The sequence below is a fragment of the Artemia sp. Qi Xiang Cuo genome, chromosome 17 (assembly GCF_049724085.1).
Source record: "Artemia sp. Qi Xiang Cuo chromosome 17, ASM4972408v1, whole genome shotgun sequence".
Classification (NCBI taxonomy): domain Eukaryota; kingdom Metazoa; phylum Arthropoda; class Branchiopoda; order Anostraca; family Artemiidae; genus Artemia; species Artemia sp. Qi Xiang Cuo.
In genome coordinates, this window is record NC_142810.1 from 53,265,608 (window position 1) to 53,282,627 (window position 17,020).

General features: G+C 36.6%; 1 protein-coding gene across 2 annotated transcripts in view; it reads right to left on the bottom strand.

Moving 5' to 3' along the window:
• Window positions 1–17,020, bottom strand: part of LOC148942334 (uncharacterized) — an 81,356-nt gene that overhangs the window by 16,950 nt on the left and 47,386 nt on the right. The gene's annotated exons all lie outside the window — the stretch shown is intronic.

The window sequence follows — 17,020 nt, forward strand, 5'->3', positions numbered from 1 at the left end:
AACGTGCAAGAATGCAAAGCTAATAGAACGTTGGATCTATCAAGCCGATTTTCGTAGATGTTTTGTTTTTGTTGTCATAGAACATCACTGTCACATGAACTGCAGAAACGATCGAAAACTAACTTCGTATTAAATTTTTAAACACACAAAACAAAGATTATTTTGGCAAATCCCCAACAAAATTATTTTGGCCCAACCTAGTTTTATATGGCAATATAGAATTAGCTTATCCGATGCCTATCTTACTAACACCATTATTCAGATTTTCAGTGGAAGTCCCACTCACCTCTATTGCAAACTTGGTGCCCATTCAGTTGGAGTGTTATATGGCAAGATGGAATTAGCTTATCCGATGCCTATCTTACTAACACCATTATTCAGATTTTCAGTGGAAGTCCCACTCACCTCTATTGCAAACTTGGTGCCCATTCAGTTGGAGTGGAGGGGGACTACCTTATCGGTGCATTAATAGAACATCGGGGCTCTGACACCGATAAAGAGCTTGAAGATTGGAACATCAGCATCATTGGCCTTTTTGTTCACCTATATTCCGTAATAGATTTAATTTGATATGAAGGGGGGGGGGGGCATAATAGGATAGCTAAAACTGGGAAGCTGAAAATACAGATTTCGGATAATTTAGACCGATTCGCTTACTCATAATTTTCAAGCGATAATGTTTAACCCCTCTTCCGAGTCCAAATTGTTGTTTTATGCCAAAAAAAGCAGAAAAGACCAGTTTACTGTGGCGTAATATATTTTATACTTAAAACGAAACTAGAGCTAATATCATCCTTCGGATTAAGAAGAAGAAAGATATAAACCCAAATGAGCCTATCTCGGAATTCTTTATACTTTTAACATTTAATCTTTATGATCGAAAGACACAATAAAAAGGGCATGTCACTTCTGTTACAAGCGAGTTACCTTTGGTTCCCATTGACGCGATTTTTTTAAACGCAAAACGGCTCGCGGATAGCTGATGTTAGACAATCGCAAAAATTTTCACACAGAAACGGTTCACTGCAGCCGTTGAACCGCAAAAAATATTATGAGATATTTTAAAAGCAAATGCAAAGGAATAGGCTAATTCAAGCTCTAGAAACCAAGAAAAACATATAAACATTCAAAAGGCTTATCTGTGAAGGGCTAGGTGTTGTTTGTTAAATATTAATGGAAAACTTCAAATAAACATGATTGGTTCTCAGTTACTTGCAATTTTTTGTTCTACAAAGCTTTCAATTAAAAATAACGGATGCGATTTTCAACGGCTCACAACAAATATTTCGACGCAGCCATTGAACCGTTATGACGCATAAATTTGCAGCATAAGACGGATGAAATTTGACAGACCATGCAAAGACGCCCGCTTTGGCGTGAAATCGCATCAGTGGGAACCCAGGCTTAATCTCAATGCCAGTCAGCTGTAGTATTCCATAAATGCAAGATGGTAATTTACTACTTACACATACTTACTGAATAGAAATCTAAATTAAACCTAAGAAATAGGTTTGATGGGATAAAATCTACAATTTGTCAATGTAAAACGACTAGCTCTCATTTTAAATCGAAATATTCTTCCTACTTCATTTACTGCTCATAATTTTTTTCTCATCCTCATAGCTAAAATTATTCTATACACTCATAACATAAGAAAGTAAACGTTTTTTTGCTACACTCATAAGAATTCGGCAGATATCTCAAATGAATACACTAGATCAAGACGTTTAAAAATAATTGTCTATGTCTACCGTTTATTTTATATGGACAGCATGAAATAGCAGACTCGAACAACTCCTTATGCAACATGTTTAAGTTTTTGCCCAGCAAAAACTAGGATACTGTATATCGATTAATTCAAGTACTTATTTAAATAATAGCTCATTCCGTAATAGTTATTCTTATGAACCTAATTTCTGTTTTAGAGACTATCCCCAAAGGTTAGCATAAACAACATCATTTGATAAAATTTTCAAAAATTTCAATAATGTGCATCCTTTTAACAATACGAATAAATATTGTATTTAGTTCAGTAGTAACAACAGGAGTAAAGTAACAGTAATTACTTTAGGGGAGAAACTATCCTAACACGGACTAGCAAGTTATACGAATTCTTATGGAATTTAAAATTTTTGTGGAACAGCAAAGTTTTAAGACTGCCCCTCATTCTACTCCGATTTTAGTACCTAAAAGCTTACTTATGCTGTGAATGTTAAGAATTCTCCAAAAACCTTGGCAATCTAAGTGTGCACTATATGAGGGCTAGTCTGCCCCTCATTCTACTCCGATTTTAGTACCTAAAAGCTTACTTATGCTGTGAATGTTAAGAATTCTCCAAAAACCTTGGCAATCTAAGTGTGCACTAGGTTAAAAAAAAAAAAAAATTCGAGCGTCTACTCCGATTTTAGTACCTAAAAGCTTACTTATGCTGTGAATGTTAAGAATTCTCCAAAAACCTTGGCAATCTAAGTGTGCACTAGGTGAAAAAAAAACTTCGAGCGTCCTGTAGCCCAGAAACTATTAAAATGAGTCACTCTCTTAGAACTACTTCTTGGTCTGGTGAGTTTGGTCACGGAGCGGATCTACGATCCACTATAACTAAAATGAGTACGTTTTTAGTGACCAGGATAATGTCAGCTTATTGGGGGAGCGTTTTGTTGAGTTACAAAATAATCCTTTAGACATAGCCAGTATAATTCAGTTAAAAATAGAAATCAGAATAATATTGATCCTAATTCGGTTATTGAAAGTAACTTTGCATCGCAATTAAACGAATCCGTTCTTCTCAACGAGATGGTATTTTCTCTGTGGTTCCCCTCAACATTCAAGGACTTTGCTTGTCTTTTGATGAGCTGAAACAGATCGTCAGTGGGACAACTCTGGATGTTAATGATTATGGGAAACCTTCCTGGATTCAAAGATGGATATGCTTTTAGATATTCCAGGATTTGGGATGGAGTGGCTGAACCGGAAACAGATGACGAGAGATGGTCTCACCTTTTATATTATCGATCATCTTGTATACAATATCCAATGTGATATGAGCAGAAATGAGGATTGAATTTTAAATCACTTTTTATTGAGATTAAGTCAGGTTGTAGAGATGTATCTGTCAGTTTGGTTGTCAGCAGGGCTGCCACAGATTCAAGTGGAAAAACAGGGACTTAGGGACTTCTTTTTAGTTGAAAAAGAAACCTCTCTAGGGTCCATTCTAGACGCAAAATGGACCTCAAAACTCAGCTTTCAGAAAGCTTTTGAAAGACAAAGCAGTGACATAACGCTAAATGACACTTGACCAAGGAAAAAAAAATGGGAATGATCATTTGCAGACATCTCTCTATGATGAGAGGCTAAGTGATAATTAAGAAACAAACCACCTGAGAATCATCATGTCATAGGAGGAGCTTTTTCCTTCATTTTTTTTCTGAACGCTTTACTTTCGAATACAAGAAAAAAACAGATTCAAAAATATGAATAAGCAGATAAGAGTATAGTAGCTAGAACACACAACCTATTTTTTTCCCCTTTTTTGCTCTGCCTTCTGCTGGAACAGAGATGTGATCAGCAACTGTTTCTTTGACTTCAACTGCTACTGGGCGGTTTCAATCTCAAGAGTAGCAGCTACCCTTCTGTTCATTATCCATCAACACAGTCCCATCTATCATAGCCTGCGCTAGCTGTATTTCGACCATGTCCTTCTTTTCAATGCCCTTTTTCAGCCAGTTATGAGCTTTCTTCAGTAACTTGTCTGCGGCCTGTTCCTTGAAACCAAAAGCTTCTTTTTTTTCTTTGAGATATTTTTCGAGAGTCTCTTTTGTTTTTTCAAAGAGATTTCAGCGAACTGTAGATCTCTCAGCAGTTCTTTTGCCTCCAAATCCTGCTGCTCTTTCTCGGTCTTTTTTTTTCAAGGCCTTTTTTGCTGTATTTACAGATCATAGCTTTTTCTAGTGGATTTGACTAGTTTTATCAAGTCTTCGGTGACAGCAACATTTTGCACACGTCCTACAAATCTGCCCAACCCATCTATCACAAATAGTTTTGCATTCAAAGTTCGCTGATTCATCAAAGCCCTTTTTTTGCTGAGAACCCAACCGGAAAGGGAGAAGCCCCACTCCATGCTGGCAGACCCCCGTGTAATGGTCAAAGCATATTTTTATGACTTCAGACATGTTTGGATATTTCCTCCTTGAATCACGTTGTTCCACTTGTCGTCGATCCTTTCTCCTGAAACCGGACTACTTTAAACTCGTCAACTTGCATGTCCTTTTGCGTCACAATGGGTAACTTCCTGCCAAAATGTAATAAACTCTGAGCAAAAACTGGCATTGAAACTTCGTTGGGATGAAGAAAAGTTAACGCTTCTAACAACTGCAAAAATCTCCGCCGATTATTTGCTCAAGGATATATCTAGTAGCCGCAGATTAATGCATCTGGACACGCTGCATGAACGGGCGTTTTGGAAGCTCGTCTACTGACTCGAGACAGTCGACAATCTTGTCACTCACAACTGTCTGTAGTAGTGGCACAAAGTTCTTTTCATCTTGGAATGGCTGAAGTGTTAGTTCATTCCTAAGCTCTTTGGTCACTTTGGGTTTTAAGACTCGTCCAGTCAATGTCAAGACCAGCAGATTCAGTTCCATATAGAGTTCATGCACTATAGGCTCTTCCCGTTGAAACATTTCTGTGAAACGTGTGAAGAGATTCAAAATATCAACAACAAATTAACACTCTGCTTTCATGGTCGGTTGTCTTATCAGCTGGATAAGACTAGGGTTTTTCTTTGGAATTTAGACAACGAAGTACTGAGACAGATCTGGCATCAGTTCCATTAGCCTTCAAGCGGCAGGTCATACTGTTAATCAATTGGTGGGTACGTGTTTCAAAAAGCAGGACTTAGGAAGATCAGTTTTCTCTTGAATCTTCCTATAATCTCCTCCTCTTTATAGGAGGATCTTCCTCCTCTTTATAGGAGGATCTTCCTCCTCTCCTCTTCAATCCTCCTATAGTCTCCATCCACTTCTCCTCCTCTTTATATATTAAAACCAATTGAAACTAAAAAAAATTATAAAAGAGTGTTGTGGCATTAGAGTGGAATATTTGCATGCTATAAATAAAAATTACGCATGCCCTAAAGGGCTTATGACTTTTGTTGCTCATACTATATCTAAATACAGCAAAATCTTTGTACCAGAAACAAAACAAACGTTTCATTGCTTCATAATCAGAGGCAACGCTATAGCGTTGCCTATAGAAAAGGCCATACGGCTCCAATGTTTTAATATTTATTATTTTTTTCCCAGAGGCACTTCAAAGGGAAGGGGTCGTCTTATAAACTTCAAAGGGGGCTCATTCGATTGGAAATCAGGAATTCTAGTGCCTTTTTAAGAGTCAAAAGTGATTGGAGAGCAACAAGTCCCCTGCGCCCTTTTTTCCCAAAGTACATCCGATAAAAATTTTGAGACAGAAATTTCATTAAAAAGTTCAAAAATCATACACATACTTTGGGATCAACACAACCCCCCAGCGTCTGGGGGCAGGCGTTGTTAGTTATACCTTGGAGCATATATGGTTCTTATAGAAGGGATGCTCGTATAAACTTCAGAAGGGTATATTTGATTGGAAATTAAAAGTTCTAGTTCACTTTCGATTGGAGAACTTTCGATATATAAAGAGGAGGAGTCAAAAGAGATCAGAGGGCAACTAGACGCCCCCTTTTTTCCCTAACTGCATCAAATAAAAATTTTGAGATGGCCATTTTGTTAAAGAAGCTTTGTTATGATTTGACCCCCCCCCACGCCCTGATTTCCCCAAATGCATCAGATAAAGTATTGAGATGGCCATTTTGTTAAAGAAGGTTCAAATGCGAGATAACAAAGCTCCGGTTCAGAGGGCAACTAGCCCCCCCCCACGCCCTGATTTCCCCAAATGCATCCGATAAAGTATTGAGATGGCCATTTTGTTAAAGAAGGTTCAAATGCGAGATAACAAAGCTCCGGGGTCGACACAACCCCCCAGGGCCAGGGACAGGCATTGTAAGTTATGCCCTGAGGGAATACAAGGTTTTTGTAAAAGGGGGGCTCGTGCAAACTTCAGAGAGGGCTCATTTGATCGGAAATTGAAAGTTCTAGTTCACTTTTTAAGAGTCAAAAAAGATCGGAGGGCTTTTAGCCCCCCCACCCCCATTGCCTTTTTTCCCCAAATGCATCAGATAAAAATTTTCATATAGACATTTTGTTAAAAATAGTTCAAAGGTCAGATAACAAAAACTTTGATGTCGACACAGCCCCCCAAGACCCGGGGGCAGAAGTTGTAAGTTATGCTTTGGGGGCAGATATGGTTCTTATGAAAGGAATGCTCGTATAAACTTCAGAGACGGCTCATTTGATTGGAAACTGAAAGTTGTAGTTTCAAGCTCATTTGATTGGAAATTGAAAGTTGTAGTTCATATTTTAAGAGTCAAAAGAGATCAGAGGGCAACTAGCCCCCCACGCCCCTTTTCCCCAAATGCATCAGATAAAATTTTGAGATAGCCTTTTTGTTGAAAATAGTTCAAAGGTCAGATAAACAAAAACTCTGGTGTCGACACAACCCCCCAGGGCCCGGGGGATAGGCGTTGTAAATTATGCCCTAGGAGCAAATATGGTTCTTATAGAAGCAATGCTCGTATAGACTTCAGAGAGGGCTCATTTGATTGGAAATCGAGAGTTCTAGTTCACTTTTTGAGAGTCAAAAGTGATCAGAGGGCAGCTACCCCCAACCCCACGCCATTTTTCCCATAATGCATCAGAAACAAATTTTGAGCCATTTTGTTAAAAATAGTTCAAGGACACATGAAAAAAACTTCAGTGTCGACACAACCCCCTAGGGCCCAGGGTTAGGCGTTGTAAGTTATACCCTTTGGGTATATATGATTCTTATGAAAGGGATGTTCATATAAACTTCAGAGACGGCCCATGTGATTCGAAATTGAAGGTTCTTGTTCACTTTTTAAGAGTCAAAGGTGAGCAAAGGGCAAAAGTAATCGGAGGGCATCTACCCCCCCCCCCATCCTTTTTCCCCTAATGCATCAGCTAAAATTTTGAGATGGCCATTCTGTTAAAAATGGTTCAAAAGCCAAATAACAAAAACTCCGGTGTCGACACAACCCCCTAGGGCCCGGGGGCAGGCGTTGTACGTTATGCTCTGGGGGCATATATGGTTCTTATGGAAGAGATGCTCCTATAAACTTCAGTGAGGGCCAATTTGATTGGAGATTGATAGTTCTAGTTCACTTTTTAAGAGTCAAAAGTGATCAGAGGGCAACTAGCCCCCCCCCCCACGCCCTGATTTCCCCAAATGCATCAGATAAAGTATTGAGATGGCCATTTTGTTAAAAAAGGTTCAAATGTCAGATAAGAAAAACTCTGGTGTCGACACCCCCCCCCCCCGGGCCCGGGGCTGACGTTGTAAGTTATGCCTTGGGGGTAAACATGGTTCTTATGGAAGAGATGCTCGTATAAACTTCAGAGAGGGTTCTTTTGATTGGAAATTGAAAGTTCTATTTCCCTTTTCAAGAGTCAAAAGACATCCGAGAGAAACTAGCCCCCCCCCCTTTTCTACACGTCCTTTTTTCCCAAACCCATCCGATAAAAACTTTGAGATAGCAATTTTTTTTCAATAGTTCAAACATCAGATAACAAAAAATCAGTGTCAACACAACCCCCCATGGCCCGGGGACAGAAGTTGTAGTTTATACCCTGGGGACATATATGGTCCTCATGGAAGGGATGCTCGCATAGACTTCACACAGGGCTCATTTGATTGGAAATTGAAAGTTCAAGTTCACTTTTTAAGATTCAAAAGGAATCCGAGGGCAGCTACCCTCCCCCACACCCTTTTTTCCCAAATACATCAGATAAAAATATTGAGATAGCCATTCTATTAAAATTAATTCAAAGGTCGTATATCAAAATTCCGGTGTCGATGCAACCCCCCCCCCCGGGGCCCGGGGACATGCATTGTAAGTTATGCCCTGGGTGCATATATGGTTCTTATGGAAGGGATGCTCGTATAAACTTCAGACAGTGCTCATTTGCTTGGAGAGTGAAAGTTCTATTTCACGTTTCACGAGTCAAAAGATATCGGAGGGCAACTAGCCCCCCCCCCCCTTCCCCACGCCCCTTTTTTCCAAATGCATCACATAAACATTTTGAGACAGCAATTTTGTTAAAAATAGTTAAAAGGTCAGATAACAAAAAACTCTGGTGTCGACAAAACCACCCAGGGCCTGGGGGCAGGCGTTGTTTACTTTAATACTTAGATTTAGTGATTTGCGTGGTAACTTTGATTTACGGTGGAAGGGGTCGGTCGAAAACAGGATCAGCCGCTTTGTGGCATGTTTGAAACAGGTTTTTGTGTGGCATGGCCGCATAGAAACAAAAATGAATTCTTGTCGAAAAGGGGCATGTTTAAGAGCTGACGTCACAAGACTTGTTTTGTTTCTTAAGCTAATACGAAGGTGATGACATGCCAATTCTAAACCAACCACGACTCTATCGAAATGTGGCACGTATAGGCATCATGTCAAAAAACTGGTTTTTGTTCTATAAGCTAATATGAGACCAATGGCAAAAGTTCATTTGCATTGAATAATTAAGGGTTTGCTGGAATTCAGTGGTAGAGTATGTACTTTGAAATAAAGATGGCAGTGAGAGATAGACACCTTTTTAAAAAATGGATGTCTTTTCAACTTAGGATTTATAAATACCTACTTCTAAGGTGTAGAATGTACAAAAATAAAAGTAGACATTTTATTTGTAAATATATTTGTTTCCTTTATGTATAAATAATATTTTTTGGAAGGATATTGTATAAAACATTTAGTTAAAAATTTTTGATGGTTTTCGTTCAAATAAGAAATTTTGTTTATCACTGGTTTCATATCAAGAGGGACTCTTGTTAAAACGGATTTAAATGGCCATGTTCACTGGAAAAGGGTGATTCTAACCCTCTAAATAGCTCCCTCTGGAGCTATTGTTTTATCCTTATATCCTTTCACTCTATACCTTCAACTCTGTTTCTACTTAGCCTTTTGTGTCATTCCTATCTAGTATTGATTCATATAGAAAAAAAATTACAAGAAACATTGAATCGATAAATACTGTATTTTAAATAAGAGATTATTTTATAAAATACATGGTTGTGTCTTCTTCCACTGTCAAATCCATAGACACTTTGAGTGTCTGTTTTGTCGTTGTCGGGTAAACTTCGAAAGGTTAAATTTTCGTTGTTTTTTTCTTCTTTCTTTTTTGCTTAGCACTGAGGACAGCTTGAGGGAGGTCCTTGTAGAAATATTTGCTTGTTTCTTCGTCATCATGGTTTGCCACTGGCTGACAAAATCCTTGTTTTCTCACCTGTTTTGATTTTATTTTTCATTTTATTATTTTCTGATTAGAGAGCCTAAGTGTTGAAGTTTTAACTACTATTTTCTATCTAAAATCTTGAATTTTGTACTTTTTCCTTGAAGAGATACGGTTTTATATGTTTCGTTCCCCATGCCCAATTGTAGCAAACCAAACCTAGAAGATTAGAAGAGGGCTTGTTTGATCGTGAATCACAAATATTACTGACCTTTGAGAATAACCAAAAATTGGAGGGTAGCTAGCAATTGTTCCACGCCTCTTTTTACCCATATAATGACATATCAAAATTTGGCATTATTAATTTGATTTAAACAGTAGGAAGGTCCAATAATTTATCTTTGGGGAGGAAATGATCCCTTATAGTCCTAGAAGAAGGAACTACAAGTTACGCAGTTTGCCCACCGTTCACATATAGTATTTCTCATTGCAGAATAGGAAAAAAATTATAATGGGAAGTGGTATTTTTTGGTGGGAAGGGGGTCCTTGAGTGGTATAAAGCCCTTCCGGGGGAATAATTTTTCATGGTAAGATTCAGGGAAATTTCTGTGGCAAATTCTACACAGAAAGCAGGAAAGGATTTCTTGTCAAAATTTGAAAAACAATCAGAAATTTCATTTATAAAACCAAGTTTTAAGCTTAAGAGAAACAAGAGCCATTTTAAATATGAGTGGAGCGGCTCCTTTCTCAACCCTTGCTCTTTAAGATAGTCAGTTTTTGTTATCGTTCTATGACTTGCTCCTTTAGGATTGAGTCATAGAACACAAGGGCTGTTGAATTTTAAGTATTTTTAAATAACTTGCTTTTCAAACAGTTCGTGGTAACGAACTGTAAGTAAGGAGCGACCTGGCTCAAAGGTAACCGAAACTTTAAAAAACGGAATTTGGTACCAATAGATACATCAAAAGAATCAGATTTTAATTCTGATTTCAAACATATAAATTTTATCAAGTTTAATATTACTCATCAAAAGTTACGCGCCTGAGAAAATTTGGCTGGTTTTCGAAAAAAGGGGGAAAGACCCCCTAAAAGTAATTGAACCTTAATGAAATTCACACCATCATATTTAGCGTATCAGAAAACCCTACTGTAGAGGTTTCAAGCTCCTATCTACAAAAATGTGGAATTTTGCATTTTTTGCCAGAAGAAAGATCAGGGGTGCGTGTTTATTTGGTTTTTTTTTCCCAGGGGTAATCATATTGACCCAGTGGTCCTAGAAAATCATAAGAGGGCTCATCGGAATGGAAATTAAAAGTTCTAGTCCCCTTTTTAAGTGACAAAAAAAAATGGGAGGGGAGCTATGCCCCCTCCCACGCTCATTTTTTTTTCTCAGTCACCCAATTAAAATTTTGAGTTGGCCACTTTGTCCAGCATAGTCGAAAATCTAATAAATATGTCTTTTACGATGACTTAATACCCCACAGGTCCCAGGAGACGGGCTGCAAGTTATGAACTTTGCCAATTGCTTACATATTGTATTGGTTATTGGGAAGTATACAGACATTTTCAGGAAGAATTTTTTTCTGGTGTGGGGGGGGGGGCTGGAGGAGGGGCTATCTATTCTAATTAAACGGCCTTTGTGATTCAGGGGTTTTTTAATTAAAAAATTTTTAAATTTTAACGTAAAGAGCGTGGTATTGAATAAGGGGAGAACCCCAAAATATACGTAATAAAAAAAAAAAAACAATAAAAAAAAACACGCGAACCGGCTCAATATTAATCGAAACTTTTAAAAACGGAACTTTTATGTCAATAAATGTGTCAAAATAATGGGCTTAAAATTCTGATTATAAAGATATTAATTTTATTAATTTTAGTATTACTCATCAAAGGCTACGAGACTGAGATAATTTACCTGATTTTTTAAAGAGGGGGGAAACATCCCCTAAAAGTGAAAAAAATTTAATGAAAATCACACCGTCAGATTCAGCGTATCAGAAAACCCTATAACATAGGTTTCAAGCTCATATCTGCAAAAATCTGCAACTGTGTATTTTTTGCCAGAAGAAAAATATACGAATATAGAAGTTCGTTACGTAAATTAATTTGTAAATTACGTCAGAACCAAATTTAGAGAGGCATTTAGCAAAAGAAAAGTAAATTTTTTATGCAAATTTTGCTTACTTATTCAATGCTGGCGAGCCAAAATAAAAGCTGCATTAACTAAAAAACGATCATAAATTAAATAAAAAAAACAACTTTTTTAAACTGAAAGTAAGGAGCGACATTAAAACTTAAAACGAACAGAAATTATTCCGTATATGAAAGAGGCTGTGCCCGATTTTCGACTATGTTGAACAAAATGGCTATCTCAGAATTTTAATTGAGTGACTTCGGAAAAAAATGAGCGTGGGAGGGGGCCAAATTGCCCTCCAATTTTTTTGTTTTATTTCATTAGAATTAATGACACTCCATTTCTCGCGTGTGTACCTAGATTCTAAACAAGTACCGTTGTTTCTTATGAAAAGAAAGCACGAACTTGACAGCTGACAGTTAAAATTTGGGATTTGCAGGTTGCACAAAATATCTTCAAAGTTTTCCAATAGCAAATCCTATCTGTAAGCAGTGGACAAATTATTAACTTAAAAAGGCCCTTCAACTTCTACAATAGAATCCTGTGAGTATTCTGCAGTTTGGGAGGGAGGGGGATATCTCAAATGGTGTATTTTAATGCCAAAACATCACAGTTCTAATGGAACCATCAGATAAATACAGAATTAGTTCTAAGTGAGAGACAAGGGCATTGCGGGAAAAAACGATGTATAATCACCAGGGCCATAACCAGAATTTTTATTTTTTGGGGGATATGTTTTGGTTGAGGAGGGGACAAGAGAAACTTTAAAAAAAGAATTAAAATTTGATTCTTTTGATGTATCTATTGGTATCAAAAATCTGTTTTTTAGAGTTTCGGTTACCATTGAGCCGGGTCGCTTCTTACATACTGTTCGTTACCACGAACTGTTTTATATATTTATTGAGTTTTTCAACTATGCTGGACAGAATGGCTATGTTAAAATTTTGATCAGACAAAATTGGGAAAAAAAGGGCGTGGGAGGGGGCCAAGTTGCCCTCCAGCATTTTTAGTCACTGAAAAGGGCACTTTAACTTTTAATTTCCGTTCGAATGAGCTCTCTCTTGATGTTCTAGGGCCATTGGGTCGGTACTATTACCCCTGAAAAAAAAAATAAACACGCCTCCGTGATCTTTCTTCTGGGAAAAAAAACAAAGTTGCAGATTTTTGAAGATATGAGCTTGAAACATATGTAATAGGGCTTTCTGATACGCTAAATCTGACGGTGTGATTTTAATTAAAATTATTTCACTTGTAGGGGATGTTTCCCCCCTCTTTTAAAATTCAGGCAAATTTTCTCAGGCTCGTAGCCTTCTATGAGTAATACTAAACTTAATAAAATTTATATATTTAGAATTAGCATTAAAAAAAGTTTTTAAAAGTTTTGATTACTATTGAGCCGTTTCGCTTGTTTTTTTATTGTTTTTTTTTTTATTAAGTATATTTTATTAATTATATTAGGGGGTTATCCCCATAGTCAATACCACATTCTTTAAGCTAAATTTAAAAATTTTTTTAAATCACAAATCGCTGAATCGCAAAGGCTGTTTATTTAGAATAGATAGCTCTTTTGAAAGCACTAAAAAAACCATAGCGTGAAGAGCGAGGTATTGACTTGGGGATGATCCCACTCATATAGGTAACAATTTCTCTTGGATTTAAGCCTTTATGTTGCTTCTTACTTTCAGTTGAAAAAACTTGTTTTTTTTAATTTAATTTCTGATCGTTTTTAAATAATGCTGGGAAATCTGGCGCCCCCTTCATAGAAATGTCCCTTACCCGAAGGAAACATGCTCCACGGAAAGATTTTCCCGAGTAACCCCTCCTCCTGCCCCCCCCCACCAGAAAAAAATCCTTCATGAAAATGTCTGTAAACTTCATAATAACCAATACAATATGTAAACAATGGGCAAAGTTCATAAATTGCAGCCCTTCCCCTGGGAACTGTGGGGGATGAAGTCATCCTAAAAGACATATTTTTTAGATTTTCGACTATGTTGAATAAAATGGCCATCTCAGAATTTTAATTGGGTGACTTAGGGAAAAACCTGAGCGTGGGAGGGGGCCAATTTTTTTGTTTTATTTCATTAGAATTAATGACACTCCACTTCTCGTGTGTGCACCTAGATTCTAAACAAGCACCGTTGTTTCTTATGAAAAAGAAAGCACGAACTTGACAGCTGACAGTTAAAATTTGGGATTTGCAGGTTGCACAAGATATCTTCAAAGTTTTCCAATTACAAATCTTTTCTGTAAGCAGTGGACAAATTATAAACTTAAAAAGGCCCTTCAACTTCTACAATAGAATCCTGTGAGTATTCTGCAGTTTGGGAGGGAGGGGGATATCTCAAATGGTGTATTTTAATGCCAAAACATCACAGTTCTAATGGAACCATCAGATAAATACAGAATTAGTTCTAAGTGAGAGACAAGGGCATTGCGGGAGTAAAAAACGATGTATAATCACCAGGGCCATAACCAGAATTTTTATTTTTTGGGGGATATGTATTGTTTGAGGAGGGGACAAAAGAAACTTTAAAAACTGTATCTGGATTACTTTTTGGTCTGCATTCTGGGAATATTTCTGGTCTACGCTGTTATCATGAAATGAAATTAGAGTATCATTAAATCCCAAAATAAGCAGGGATCTATTACATATGGAAGGGGACTGCCCTTCGTCATCTGCAACTCCACCTTGTGATCACTGATACTCTGGAGGATGCTGATTAGATCAGCAATTGAGAGCTCTAGTCCAGGGGCAGATCGATAGCAAAATATTTGTGGGAGGGGTGGGGCAATGTGACCAAAGTTCCAATGAGCAAAATCTTTGGGGGGGGGGCAATTTGACAAAGGGGCCAATAATTGACCAAATATACAAGTTTATGCTAAAGGAAGAGTGAAAAAAAAAAAAGGAAAAGAGGACGCCAGAAAATCGTGGGGGGGGGGTGGTTGACTTCAACAAAAATTTTACACGGGGGGAAGTTTGCCTGAATTAATAAGCAAAATTTACTCATTTACCTCATGAGAAGTAATCCATGAAGAACTATCATCAGTAATAATTCTCTCCTGTAAGATTTTCCACACAAGAAACTTCCTGTTGGAGGGGAATAACCTTTGAAAAATTTTCAACATAGAGGTGATTTTTGGTATGAATTAAAAAAACTATCATAAATAAAGTTAAAAACAACTATTTTTTCGAGTTAGATTATGTTCAGAAGAATTTTTCGTCCAGAATAGTTAACAAGATTTTTTTTTGGGGGGGGGGGATGGGCATTTGCAGTTAGCATGGACTTTTACGAGGCAAAATTCATGTGGGTACTATCTTGCGCGTGGGAACTCTCCTTGGGGGAGTTTTTCTTTGGGAAATTGCCATGAATGGGGAGGTGTGTGTCTCGTTATTATTCGAAAAAAGATCTGAAATTAAATTTTAAGAAAAACTATTTTTCAACTGAAAGCACGGAGCAGCAGTAAAACTTAAGAAAAAAAAGAAATTAATATATTTGTGCGGTGCCTCCTCCTCAATACCCTGCTCTTTACGCTAAAGTTAAACCTTTTTTCCCAAGTCTTAAAAAGGGCCTCCTGAATCAAATTTCCCAGTTAATAGTGTTTGACATGTGAAAGTTTGCTAAGCATTAGAGATTTTCAGGGCAAGTTTATTCAAATTTTTAATTAAGAACTACTTTTTAACCAACCCTTTAGATTAATAAAAATACCGTTTGCAAGAATTCTTATTGAAACAACCTGTTTTGGTATTTTATTGGAACAACACAAACAGTGGAAAATATCCCCCGCCAAACTTTTCATAAATTAGTGCTACCGGTCACTGATTTTCACTGCGAAGGACACATTAAAACCTGTATATGAGATAATCTGCAGTACCTGCAAATATTTATCTAGATCTGTGAACGTTTGACACATCCAAAATTAGACTTCAAAATAACACTTAAAAATAAGAGATTCGCGTCTCATATGCCATCTTCTATTCAAAGTACAAACTCCATAACTCGTAATTAGCAGACCCATATATACGATGGATATGTCTTTGTATCCTTGGCAAAAGCCAAAACAAGAGACATTCAAATTTTGTGACAGAAACCAGTTTTTTACGTAATGCCTAAACGTGCCGCATTTCCATAGAGTCATTTTTGGTTTAGAATTGGCATGTCATCACCTTCGTATTAGCTTAAGAAACAAAACAAGTCTTGTGACGTCAGCTCTTAAACATGCCCCTTTTCGACAAGAATTCATTTTTGTTTCTATGCGGCCATGCCACACAAAAACCTGTTTCAAACATGCCACAAAGCGGCTGATCCTGTTTTCGACCGACCCCGGTGCAAGGGCTGTAAGTTATGCAAGTTGCTTATTGATACTTTGATACCTTGTTTATTTTGATGCTTTCTTTACTTTGATACTAGGTTGTGATACTTTAATGAACTTTTGATGTTGAAAAAAAAAATGATTTTAGAATGAGAAATTTTTTAAAAACTTGAATTTTTTTTCAATCAAAAACGAACAAAAATAATAAAAAAAAAACTTTCCTAAAAAGAAGATTTTCCAAGAAAACTAACGGCAATATTAAACCTAAGATCGGCATACACAAATACCTGTTAAAATTCAAACTCAAAACGACTAGAAATTACTATTAAAGAATAAATAAAACCCAAAACGAACAGGAATTAAATAAACAATCATAGCAAAAAAAAAACATACAACAAGGACTAATATAAATGAATAAATAAAGCAAGCAAGTAATGCTTAAATTGAATATGCAAATCAAGCTTAAAACGAAAAAGAATATTTTGCTGTTGAAGTATAAATCAAACCCAAAACGAACAGAAATCAAATAAACAATCATTGCAAACAAACATACAATAGATACTAATATAAATGAATAAATAAATCTTAAAACAAGTGAAAATTAAATTAAATATGCAAATCAAGTTAAAAACGAACAAAAATCACTACAAAGAAGAGTTTGGGTATCGCCTCATCTCCCACTGTAAAAGTCTAAAACTTACTATGTCATTGGCGCTTCACTGAAAACGAATTATATTACGAATATTTTCTTTTTCAGTTATTACAGCATTGAAAATAAAAATAAAATTACAGTGAAATAAAATCTTGAACTGATGACCCTTCAAAAATTGATATAATTATATATCAAATATTCAATTTGATTTGATTTGTACTTTACAGGCTGTTCAAGACACATATAGTTTTCAGTAAAGCCCCAATGACTCAGTAGGTTTTAGACTTTTACAATGAGAGAAGGAGGCGATCCCCAGACTCTTCTTTGTAGTGATTTCTGTTCGTTTCAAGCTTGATTTGCATATTCAATTTAAGTTTCACTCGTTTTAATATTTATTTAGTCTTTTGTATTAGTACTTGTTGTATGTTTTTGTGCTATGATTGTTTATTTAATTTCTGTTCGTTTTGAGTTTGAATTTTAACTGGTATTTGTATCTGCTGATCTTAAGTTAATATGGTCTTTACTTTTCTTTGAAAAACTTCAAAGACTTCAACTTTAACTAATAATTAGGAAAAACTTTTA